We start from the raw sequence: 13,784 nt of genomic DNA on the forward strand, positions 1-13,784 counted from the left end.
GAGCCTCTTGATGAAAATGAAAGAGGAGAGTGAAAAAGTTGGCTTAAAGCTCAACATTCAGAAAATGAAGATCATGGCATCTGGTCCCATCACTTCATGGCAAATAGATGGGGAAACAGTGGAAAGAGTGTCAGACTTTATTTTTCTGGGCTCCAAATTCACTGCAGATAGTGATTGCAGCCAAGAAATTAAAAGACGCTTACTCCTTGGAAGAAAGTTATGACCAACCTAGACAGCATTGTAAAAAGCAGAGACATTACTTTGCCAACAAAGGTCCATCTAGTCAAGGCTGTGGTTTTGCCAGTGGTTATGTATGGATGTGAGAGTTGGACTGTGAAGAAAGCTGAGCACTGAAGAATTGATGCTTTTGAACTGTGGTGTTGGAGAAGACTCTTGAGAGTCCCTTGGACTGCAATGAGATCCAACCAGTACATCCTAAAGGAGATCAGTCCTGGGTGTTCATTGGAAGGACTGATGTTGAAGCTGAAACTCCAATACTTTGGCCACCTGATGAGAAGAACTGACTCATTTGAAAAGACTCTGATGCTGGGAAAGATTGGGGGCAGAAGGACAGAGGATGAGATGGTTGGATGGCATCACCAACTCGATGGACATGGGTTTGGGTGGACTCCGGGAGTTGGTGATGGACAGGGAGGCCTGGTGTGCTGCGGTTCATGGAGTTGCAAAGAGTCGGACATGGCTGAGCAACTGAACTGAACTGAAAGAGGTGAGAATACCTTAAGGGATCTCCAGGACTTTCAAGCAGGATAACATTCACTTTACAGGGATCCCAGAAAGAAAAGAGAGAGAAAGGGTCTGAAAAATTACTGAAATAATGGCTGGAAAATTCCCTAGTTTGGGGACGGAAAGAGACTTCCAGGTCCAGGAAGCCTCGAGTTCCAAATAAGATGAATCCAAAGAGAAATACACTGAGAGACATTATACTTAAAGTAGTAAAAATTAAGCATAATGAAGGAACTTTAAAAGCAAGAAGAAAGCAATTTATTATGTACAGAGAAACCCTGTAAGTCCATCAGTAGGTTTTTCAGCAGAAACTTTATGGGTAGAGGGAGTGGCAGGAGATTTTCAAAATGCCAAAAGGAAAAAAAACTCCCAACCACAGATTCTCTACATGACAAGCTTATCATTCAGAATTGAAGAAGAGAATAAGAGCTTTCCAGATAAGCAAGATACTTGCTCCTTGGGAAAAAAGCTATAACAAACCTAGACAGCATATTAAAAAACAGAGACATTACTTTATCAACAAAATGCCGTCTAATCAAAGCTATGGTTTTTCCAGTAGTCATATATGGATGTGAGAGTTGGACAATAAAGAAAGCTGAGCACTGAAGAATTGATGCTTTTGAACTGTGGTGTTGGAGAAGACTCTTGAGAGTCCCTTGGACAGCATGGAGATCCAACCAGTCCATCCTAAAGGAAATCAGTCCTGAATATTCATTGGAAGGACTGATGCTGAAGCTGAAGTTTCAATACTTTGGCCACCTGATGCGAAGAGCTGGCTCATTGGAAAAGACCCTGATGTTGGGAAAGACTGAAGGCAAAAGAGAAGAGGATGAAATAGTTGGATGACATCGTTGAGTCAATGGACATGAATTTGAGCACACTCTGGGAGATAGTGAAAGACAAGGAAGCCTGGTGTGCTGCAGTCCATGAGGTTGCAAAGAGTTGGACACAGCTTAGCAACTGAATAACAATAAAGAAGTTCATCAATCCTACAAGAAATGTTAAACAGACTTCTCTAAGTCAAAAAGAAAAGGCACTGATTAATCAATACTAAGAAAATATGTGAATGTAAACATATCGCTGGAAAAGATAAACAAATAATAAAGGCATATCAAGCAGCTTTTCTAGCTGCAATGATATAAAAATAGAAATCAACAAGAAGAAAAGTGGAAAAGACATGCGTGGTGAAGACTAAACAACATGGTACTAAAACCAATGGGTTAATGAAGGAATCAAAGGGGAAGTAAAATACATGTTGAGAAAAATGAAACTGAAATGTAACATTTTAAAATCTATGGGATACAGCAAAAGCTGTTCTAAGATGGAAGCTGAGAGTAATACAGGCTTATCTCAAAAAATGAGAAAAATTTCAAACAAACCACCAAACTTTAAATTCATAGGAACTAGAAACAGAAAAAGCCTAAAGTTAGTAGATGAAAGGAAGTAATGATTAATTGAACAAGATAACATTTTCAAAGTCCTTAATACAATACCTATACTTAATAAGAGTTCTATTGTTATGAATTATGTGAGACCATCTGAAAATTATTAGAAGATCAGGCTTCTTTTCTTATACCGTATTGGTCGAAGTGGCTTTTACTGAGGGATTTATTTGATTGAATGCCAATGATGGAATAATATTGGAAAAGAAGGTGATATTATAATTACTCCAGTGTGAAATTTTAGTTGCTTTTATTCCTGCTTTGTGCATGAAATCCCCCTCCTCATCACATGTCAGTATTCTTAGACTCTGTGATTACAAGTGCAATATGCAAAAATGAAAAATGTGAACCATTTTTCTAAGCCAACCCTCTCCCCATTTGCTCTTTCCATAAGGTCTTGAGGTCCTTTCCTTAGTTTCCTTTAATGCTCCAAAGACACGTTGACCTTGAGCAGGGAAATATTCTACTCTTGAGAAGAAGCTACTCACAGGATACATCAACATGAATGAAAGAGTCAGTTAACTTTGTAAAACAGCAGTCAAACCAATAGACAGAATTTTAGATAATAGAATTCTTTAGTCATTGAGCTGAATTAAATGCATATTTAAATGTCTCATCAATATAACCTCAGGTTTGATATGAATTTGTTCCAAGGTTGATAGTCTCCAGCTGTACAGTTATGATTGGCTGAATGACCCATGCCCCCACATTCAGTCATAGTTTGTGATGCGCGATGAATATGCATGGAGAGGAAGGTGGTGTGGCCAAGTAGGGAGCTTGTAAATAAGCAGAGCCAGGGCAGGTGGGATGGGCATGGTCCCACCACTGCTCTGGCAACATTTTTATCTCCCTGGCATAGTCCTAATCTCTGCCCTGGGACACATTATCCCAGAACAGAAAGTCTTGTGAGAAAGAGCCTTGAGATGGGAGTAGTTAAAGGGTTGTTCAAGATCAAGATGACCAGAAAAATATTCAGAGAAGGTCCCAGCCAGACTGTGCAAAATAAACAGATGGCTCTTGCATGCAAATGTGAGCAGTGCTTACATGCACATGGGTAAGGTTCCTGCTGACAAAGCAAAAGGGGAAACTGGAGAAATGGGCTGGGTAATTCAAGCAACAGGCTTATTGTGTCTGGCTCTGCTGAGTGATTCAGAAAGGCCTGGGAGTGGAGCTTCAGCAAACCAGTTCTTTGATGTGTGGAGTTCCTCCAAGCTGAATTTAGCAACCTCCTCCTCCCGCCAGCAGGCCATTGCCTTGAACAGTCTCTTCCTCCCTTCCCTGGTTTCACCAGCTCACCATGTCCTTCAAAACAGACAAACAATATTTCACATAGACTTTGGGAAGATTCCAAGAAGTTCTTTCCCTCCTCCCTCTTATACTCTTAAAAATAAAACACACTGTCACCAGACATTCTGACACCTGAGATACTTATTGTGGGCATGAAGTAAATGGCAATGAACTGGCGTTTTCCTGTCTGAAAGTTAGGCAAATAATTAGGGCAGTTGTTTTTTTTCTATATCAAGCCATTGAACTCCTTGAAAACAACAGAAAATCAAGAGTTTTAAAAAGGGCAAATTTAGTGGGTGAATAAGCCAGTTTTATCCAATCTGTAAGCCAAGATGAATTTAGTATACACACACACACGCACATATACACACTCACTCATATGCACATGTGTTCAGTAGACAAAATGCTCTTTAAATAGCAAGGTCCCTGAGTACATTTAAAATGTGATGTGATTTGCAACATGTAACTTAAACATAACTTTCAGGAAATGCATTCTTTGCATAAATTGTGGCAAATGTACAAACACAATGTTTAAATGCTGTTAAAATCATTGGCTGAAGAGTAGTTGGCTGCATATATCTTTGGTTTACAGAAGCTAAACACCCAGATAGTTTCTAAAATGTGTTTCTAAAAGAAAAGGAAAAAAAAAACCAACACTATGTTTCTCAAAAACTTCCCTTGGCCTATCATTCCAGTTCTCAGAATTTGGCCCAAATCTTATCTTTGAAATTTTCTTTCTCATTACTCTCCTACACAATTCTTCTATTTCAGTTTCTTACAAACTAACTCAACACTTCAAAGTGTATAGTATATCTGTGAAGACTAAGGAATAAGGACTGAAATTTGGGATTCTCTCTGAGGCTCAGGCCCTAGAGTTGGAAGCGCTGCAGAGATTGGGGGCAGGGGTTGCAGTGCTCAGTGAGAGATCATCTCTCCTTCATTCTCTGTCTCTATTTCTGTCTCCCTCACACGTGCTATTGAGTTCAAGCTCATACTGCTCGCCACACCCAGGCCAGTAGATCAAGAGATGGGTTTGGGGGGCAAGGAATAGCGACCTTTATATAGGAAACCAGCAGACTAGGAAGATGGTGGACTAGCGTCCCAAAGACCATCTTGCCTGTTTTTGGATGCTTGTGTCTTTTATAAAACAAAGACGGGGAGGTAAGGAGATAAAGTTAAACAAGCAGACAAGTCATCGCAAATATTTCCTGGTTCTGACCAGAATCAAAGGGGATGTGTTAATCTCTTTATTGCAGCCATTTACAGGTGGGCCTGGTCCACCTCCTTCCCTCTTGGCAACCACAATTCTGTTCTCTACATCTGTGATTGTGTTTCTGTATTGTAGATAAGTTCATTTCTGTCATATTTTAGATTACGTGTATAAGTGATATCATACGGTATTTGTCTTCCTCTTCCTGACTTACTTCACTTAGAATGATAATCTCCAGCTCTATCCATATTGCCGCAAATGGTATTCTTTTCATTGCTGAGTAATATTCCATTATATATATATGTATATATATATTCATCTTCATTATCTATTCATCTGTTGATGGACAACTAGATTGTTTCCGTATCTCCGTTATTGTGAACAATACTGCTATGAACATAGGAGTGCATGTATCTTTTTGAATTGTAGTTTTGTTCAGATATATGCCTCAGGAATTGCCAGATCATATGGCAACTCTATTTTTAGTTTTCTGAGGATTCTCCATACTGTTTCCCATAGTGGCTGGACCAACTTATGTTTCTACCAACAGTATAGGAGGATTCTCGTTTCAGTATGAGACAATTTTTAATGAAGGGCTTTAGTTGACCAAAGTCCTGTAGAGTGGGGAAGAGGGTTGCAATTTATAATAAGAAAAGTATGTGTGGTCTTCATCCCCATTTCTGGTACAGAGCTCCTAAAACACTCGGAATTTCCTAAGTGATAAGAGCCATAAAGCCGGGCTTGTGCCTTTTGTTATGTTAATGAGGTGATATTTGGACTGCAGCTAAGGTTGGGGCCAGTTGCCAGAAAAATGAACCATGTGATTCAAAAGTTGGAACATTTAGTCCCAACCCCTGACCCTGGGGAAGAGAGACAGACTGGAGGTTTAATCAGTTGCCAATGGCCAATAATTTAATCAATCGTGCCTATATAATGAATCCTCCATAAAAACCCAAAGGGTTAGGATTTGGAGAGCTTCCATGTTGGTGAATATGTGGAGATTTATGGAGAGTGGTAAGCATGTGGTAAGTGGGGAGGGCATGGAAGCTGTATGCCTTTTTCCCATACCTTGCCCTATGCATCTTTTGCATAAGTAAAGGGTTTCTCTGAGTTGAGCCATCACAGCAAATTAATGGGACCTGAGGAGGAGGTTGTGAGAACTTCACAGCTGGTCAGTCAGAAGCCCGGGTAACAACCTGGACTTGAGAATGGCATCTGAAATGTGGGATGAGCCCTTGACTGTCTCCAGGTCGACAGTGTCAGAATTGAGATGAGTTGTAGGGACACACAGCTGGAATTCTATAACTATTTGGATATGTGTATAATCCCCCACCCCCACCACAACAGAACCTTTAAAGATGGAGGGAGAATTGGCATTCTCCTCCAGGTTATTTCTTTGGCTTCTCTGGATCACACAAGGGTCAAGGTCTCACTGCCTAGGCCTGCTGGGGGAGGCTTACCTTGATATTTCCCAGGCAATGTGAGGGTGCCTTGCAGACGTCTCTTGATCCTAAACTTTCTACTCATCTCCCTCTACTAAGAGTTCTTACTCTTTCATTCCTTTCCACTTCTAGTACTTTTCATTTGCCTTTAGAATTCCCTCTCATTTGGAAATCTTTAAGTTCCAAGCTCAGTCTCAGGTCTTAAAAATTTCACAGCCTTCATCACTGAATGTCAGTGATGAATGGGCGAGGGACCACCCCTGTGTTTGCTTGTCCTTCAGGATCTAGTCTCATGCATGAGGAGGCAGAAGCTCTAGAGCTTCTTCCCCAGACAGTGGCTAGATGCCCTGGGTGAACTGAAGAGTTGGCTTTGCTCTTTTTGATCTGCAAAGAGATGTTGTTCCTCCCATTGACATAACTTTGACTCTGTTTCTTGTGAAATACTTTCATCAGCTTTATTACGCAGAGGGAAGACTGTTGGCTCCCTCTCTGCCCTGAGTTATTTCACAATCCATCATATATGAACTTGACTCTGAAGAGCAGTATGTCTAATTCCTTCTCTTTGAGGTCCTCGGAGGTGGTGGTTGTGGAGACAGCGGGCTGAAGGAATAACCTCAGTTGACACCATCCTGATCATCATCATGGTGTATTGAGTATTGGCTATCTGCCAGATATAATACCAATAATAACACTTTTAATAGCTTATACTTTTATTGCTTAATATGAGCCAGATAATGATATAGGAGTTTTAAATGCTAGAGAGGGTGTGGAGAAAAGGGAACCCTCCTACACTGTTGGTGGGAATGTAAATTACACAGCCATTGTGGAGAACAGTATGGAGGCTCCTTAGAAAACTAAGAATAGAGCTAACATATGATCCAGTCATCCCACTTCTGAGCATATATCTGGAAAAAACCCCATAGTTCAAAAGTAAACTTGCATTCCTGTATTCATTGCAGCACTGTCTGCAATGGTTAAGACATGAAAGCAACTCAAATGCCTATCGACAGATGAATGGCTAAAGAAGATGTGGGTCTTCTTCTTATATATGAATATACAATAGAATGTTGCTCATCCATTAGAAAAGAGTGAAATAATGCCATTTGCAGTAACATGGATGGACGTGGAGATTATCATAAGTGAAGTAAATCAGCCAGAGAAAGACAGATATCATATGACATCGATTATCTGATACAAGTTGATACAAATGAACTTACCTACAAAACAGAAACAAATTCACGGACTTCGAGAACAAACTTATAGTTAGCAAGGGGGAAGGGTGGCAGGGAGGAACAGACTGGAAGTTTGGTATTGACATGTATACAGTGCTATATTCAAAATAGATAACCCACAGGGACCTACTGTATAGCACAGGGATCTCTGCTCAATATTTTGTAATAACCTAAATGGGAAAAGAATGTGTGTGTGTGTATATATATATATATATGTGTGTATATATATATATATAATAGATACGTGTATAACTGAATCACTTCACCATATACTTGAAATGAATGCAATATTGTTAATCAACTATACTCCAATATAAAATTGAAACATTTAAAAATAATATAGGAACTTTACATAGAGAAGGAAATGGCAACCCACTCCAGTGTTCTTGCCTGGAGAATCCCAGGGATGGAAGAGCCTGGTGGGCTGCTGTATATGGGGTCTCACAGAGTTGGACACGACTGAAATGACTTAGCAGCAGCAGCAGCAGAAGCCTTATATTACATGTTATTATAACTCATTGATAACCCCATATGAGAAGTCTTGTGGTTACCTCCATTTTATAGAGCAGGACACTGAAGAACTGCTGTGAAGTAGTTGTGCCCACAGTCACAGTCAGAAAAAAGTCAGTAGATGTGTTCACACCCATGCCTGATGAACTGCAGTGGCTTATCCATTATTCTCACTGTGGTTGGCGTTTCCTAAGTAGGGCTGATTGACTGATCTTCAAAAGACTATTTAGATCTGTGATATTTAAAACATAGGTGTAGTTAGGTGCCCTTGTTCAGGTCTGAGTAGTCACAGCTATCTGCAGTAAAGAAAGGAGGTGGGAAGAAGGTTCAAGAGGAAGGGGACATTGGTATACCTAAGGCTGATTCATGTTGCTATATGGCAGAAACCAACACAATATTGTAAAGCAATTATCTTTCAATTAAAAATAAAGTAATTTTTAAAAAAGAGAGTATAAGCATTCATAGTTGAAATTTATCCTAACTGAAATGGTATTTTTAAAAAGCCTCCTTTTCTGACTTGCTAAGTGAATTTAATGCTCCAAATGGGTGCCAGATTGGCAGCCCATGGGATAAATTCCACTCTTAATGCAAGAAATAGACACAGTGGCCATGTGCTTCAACCATAACCTTGAGGGACCTTCTCTGTAGAACATAAGGTTAATGCATCTTTCACATCTTATTCCATCTTGGCCCCCAAGATCTCTGCTGACGTAGATCCTGGGCCAGTAGTTATAACTGTGCTAGATAGAAGCCTTTAGGGCTGTAATTCCAAACCTGCTTGTATATCAAAGCTTAGACAATATACAGATGCCTGGGCAATCACTTAACTTTCTGAATTAAAACCTGGCCGGGAACCTGTATGTATTTTCTATCTTCCACCCCAGGTTTGGGAACCACGGCTTTGGGAGCTGTGTTCTTTGTGGACTATCACCCATTTTTCCTGTAGAGTCGGTAACCATCTGCTTGCTTATTTACCCTCTACCTTCCCGCACATACTATGAAGCAAGTGTCTTGCTAATGTCAGAAAAACCAGAGAAAATGTCAGGCTTTGTCAACTGAAGTCAATATTTACTTGAGAAGCCTGTTGGCACATCTGTGTTACCAGCAAATGTCTTTCCAAATTGCTCAAAAAAAAAAAAAAAAAAAAAAGAACAAACACTAAACCTTAATCAGCAGGCTATATTTAAATACAGCCTCATCTTCTAAGTTGCATTCACATATTTGTTAACATGTTTTCCTCATTACTTCTTCTCAGTGTATTCCATTGTTTGCTTATTTATTTCTTAAGAATTGTTTCCAGAGACAGGAAAGCAAGGAAAATGAAGCATGGTTAGAAGTAAGGGGAAAAAAAAAAAAAAAAACCCACCCCTTTGATAGAGACTAACATAATAAGCTTCTTGGCAGTTTTTTGAAAGAAATATTATTCCAGTACAATAACCTTGTAGTGATTACTGTAGAAATGGCAATGTCGCAAATCTTTGGAGATTATAGGCAAGAAGGAAGATGGAAAATAAGTGACTCAAATTCTTTTGTAGGTGTTCGAGGAGAAAGAATGGGAGGATGAACAGAGAAAAATGTGCAGATGATCCTGATTTTGGAAGCTGTTAGTACTATCTACTTCCTTATTGCCTGATGTTTTATTCATTATGTATAACCTATATGTTGAAGAATCTTCTAGTTATGCACGTTTTTACACTAGCTAGAGTCAGAAGTCTGGCAAAAATACACTCTACAGAATAGTCACATATTTCTCCATCATAAGGACTCTTAAAAATGTTCATAAAAGAGGTTTAATAAATGGAATATACCTCTATGCTTCACAGTCTATCTTCACAGAGTCTATCTTCACAGAGTCTATCTATTCACAGAGAGTTCTTACCCTGACATCATGGATTGTTGGACTTTAAACAGCTCATGCAGCTCTATGTAGAAAAACAAGTAATCTAATCAAAAAGGGGCAGAAGATCTAAATAGACATTTCTCCAAAGAAGATATACAGATGTCCAAAAAGCACAGGAAGAGATGTTCAACATCACTAATTATCAGAGAAATGGAAATCAAAACTACAATGAAGTATCATCTCAAAGCAGTCAGATGGCCATCAGCAAAAAGTCTACAAACAACAAATGCTGGAGATGGTGTGGAGAAAAGGGAGCCCTCCTACACTGATGGTGGGAATGTAAATTCGTACAACCTCTATGGAAAACAGTATGGGGGGTTCCTTAAAAACTAAAGATAGAGCTACCATATGATCCAGCAATCCCACTCCTGGATATACATCTGGAGAAAACCATAATTTGAAAAATGCATGCACCTTAGTGCTCATTTCAGCCCTATTTACAATTGCCAAAACATGGAGGCAGCCTGAATGTCCATCAAGGACAGATAAAGGATGGAACAGAGGAACGGATCAAGATGTGGCACATATATACAATCGAATATTCCTCAGCCGCAAAAAAACGAAATAACGCCATTTGCAGCAACATGGATGATGACCCTGTGTTCATCCATGTGGATGACCCTAAGGATGATCATATTAAGTGAAGTAGGTCAGAGAAAGACAAATATTCCATGATATCACTTCTATCCGGAATCTAAAGAAAACGGTACAAATAGCCTGTGGTCATTCCTATGGTAGCCACAGGAAACCGGCTCACTGATTTTAAGACAGAATGTTTGGCAATGGGTCTACTGTGAGATAAGGAAAGCAGAAAGAAAACTCTCCCAAAGGCACTCCCTCTTTCTCCTTCCTGCTTTCCTCCTGCTTTACCTTCTGCACATCCGTGATCTCACTAGTATCTTCTCTCTGCAGACAGCATTCTATTCACCACTGAAGAGCTCCCACCAAGTCCAACTCCAGTGATAAAATGCCCCAAATAGTCTCAGTCTAGTTTTTCTATGAACTATAAGTAAGTCTCACTCTGGGTCTTTGTAATACCAGACAGCCAACATCTCAGTGAGGAAAATAAAATATTGAATAAGGGAGACCAGCATAGAAGATGAGCTTTTATGACTATTTTTTAAAGCTACTAGACAGATAAGCTCTTGAAAAGCCTAATCCATGTGGCTTCACAGCCCAGAGGGGTGGGGTAAAGTTGTGAATCTGACTTTTGTTCAAAATGGGAGGATGAAGCATCAGATTGGAGGCTTCATGTGGTCAGAGTGAAGAAGAGGATGATATTAACCGTGGGATGCTGACATTACACGGCATTTCAGTGGCTGAATTTTCTCTGCCTTGGTCTTACACTCTTTCTAACCCCTCAACTTTGATGATGCAGATGACCTCCAGGAGAAGTTGGAAACTTTCATAACAAAGCCACACATGCAACTGACTAAGCAGCTAGAAAAATGAAAGGAGGGCTCAGTTAGCACTACAGCAGCTGCAAGCCTGACTGTGACTCTGGATCATCAAGATGAGATCAGCGACAGAGTACATGACCTACAATGGCACCTGGTGTCTTGCCCCAAATTCTGAGCTTAAGAAAGTGGCATCTGCTTCACTTCCATCTTCCAAATCAATGTCTCTTGGGGCTCATGCCAATCCAAAACTGTGCAGAGACAGAAATTCAGGGAAACATAGTTCCAGCTTAGCTAAGCTGACATAGTACAAAACCCATCACAGCATTATTCCCTTTAGTAAGTGTAAACAGAATCTGAAGGTTGAGTGATTTCTCAAAATGCCATTCGGCTGTCAAGCCAAAAAACGATAACTGAAAACCAGGACTGTAGACAATTACCACTACATTAATGAGACCGTTTCTAAATGAACTCTGATTGCAAAATAGGCTTTTGTGAGTGAACCAAGGGAAACAAGCCATTATTGATAATGTTTTGGAGAAACGTCTTCCAACTCATCAGAAATGAATGTCGTGGGTCCCAGACTCTTGGGATCCATTGCAGCTGTGTGCCTGCCCTTTTCCTCTGACCCTCGGTCAAGGTCCAGACACACAGTGGGGGCTCAAGACTCACATACGTGTAGACTGCTCTCTGTTCTAAGAGGTGATTGCTAGCTCAGAATTTCAGCAGTTTTTACCTTTTCTCCAGACATCTATACCGTTACTCTTGACCACAGTGAGGTCCATTTTCTGCAGTTTTGTCCTCTCACACAATGACTTACTGTGGGGTGTCTTCACCAGTGTGACTCTCTTTATCAAAAGAGTTTGATATCTTTTATCTGTGAATTCCCTAGAAGAGCTTGATTTCTGAGGCAAGAATTCACCTCAGGTGGATTTTGTCTCATCATGGAGAGGTTGGACAGTTGAGAGCTTAATCATTTCAAGTTAGGTAGAAACATCTCACAGAGAATATTTAACTTTGGCCAATACTGAAAATATGCATAATAATGATGGAAAAATTAGTATATGTTGGTCATTTACTGTGAGTCTATGCCAGACTGTTTTTTAGATCAATTATTTTATATAATCCCTCAACAATCTTACGAGGTAGATATTATGATTATCCCCATTTCACAGACAAGGCAAACAAAGGCTAGCCAGTTACTAGTTATCAAATAACTTCTCTTTTCTCCCTGACTATATATCCCAGGCATTCTTGTAGTCAGGTAATAGCTAGGAGAATGTGTTCATAAGGGGTATAAACTATTGACCCATTAAAATCTCCCACCTAATCCTCCAGCCTGTTTCTCATCCCTTATCTATTGAGTGGATATAAAGGATCCAGAAAGAGCCTGAAGGCACTAAGGGAACATCTGAACCATTTGATAAAAGGAGCCCGGGTACCTGAACATGCGTGTGGAGCCAAGTATATCTTGGTGACATAAGCAAGAAATAAGTCTTTTCTGGTTATTTTGTTATATTAGATAGCACATATACTTGTATTCGGAGAAGGCAATGGCACCCCACTCCAGTACTCTTGCCTGGAAAATCCCATGGACGGAGGAGCCTGGTAGGCTGCAGTCCATGGGGTCACTAAGAGCCGGACACGACTGAGTGACTTCACTTTCACTTTTCACTTTCATGCATTGGAGAAGGAAATGGCAACCCACTCCAGTATTCTTGCCTGGAGAATCCCAAGGACGGGGGAGCCTGGTGGGCTGCCGTCTATGGGGTCGCACAGAGTCGGACACGACTGAAGCGACTTAGCAGCAGCATACTTGTATTGAGGGCTTCTCTGGTGGCTCTGACGGAAAAGAATCTACCTGCAATGCAGGAGACCCAGGTTTGATCCCGAGGTTGGGAAGACCCCCTGGAGAAGGAAATGGCAACCCACTCCAGTATTCTTACTTGGATAATTCCATGGATGGAGGAGCCTGGTAGGCTGCAGTCCATGGGGTCACAAAGAATCGGACACGACCGAGTGACTAACACATATTGTTTGCATTCCCCAAGTGTCGCTAGTAGTAAAGAACTCCCCTGCCGATGCAGAAGACGTAAGAGACACGAGTTGGATCTTTGGGTTAGGAAGATCCTTGGATCAGGAGGGCATGGCAACCCACTCCAGTATTCTTGCCTGGGAAATCCCATGGACAGAGGAGCCTCGTCAGCTATAGTCCATAGCGTTGCAAAGAGTCAGACGTGACTCAACTGAGTGACTGAGCAGGCATGCATGCACGCACGCACAGATCTCTAGACAAGGAGAGGTTAGCATCCGGACTTGATGGGGAGGACTGTGCATCCCTTGGCAATCCTGGATGGAAACTAGCAGCAGGCACTGGAAGGGCTCTAGGATTTGGGTTGTCTCCTGCAGCCTGTCTATGTGAAGGACTAAGCATCAACAAACATTTGATGACCAGCATAGGGGTCTATGGCAGAGACCAAATCCAACCCCTTACTTTTCTCCTGGATGTACAGAGACATGGCATTTCTGTCCTCTTTTATGGTTAGGGGCAACCATGTTCCCATGTTTAAGCCAGTAGACAATGGATGTTGTGTGTGCCATTCCAGGTCTGGCCCTGACA

Source organism: Budorcas taxicolor, chromosome 16, assembly GCF_023091745.1.
Source record: "Budorcas taxicolor isolate Tak-1 chromosome 16, Takin1.1, whole genome shotgun sequence".
In the NCBI taxonomy this organism is placed as follows: Eukaryota; Metazoa; Chordata; class Mammalia; order Artiodactyla; family Bovidae; genus Budorcas; species Budorcas taxicolor.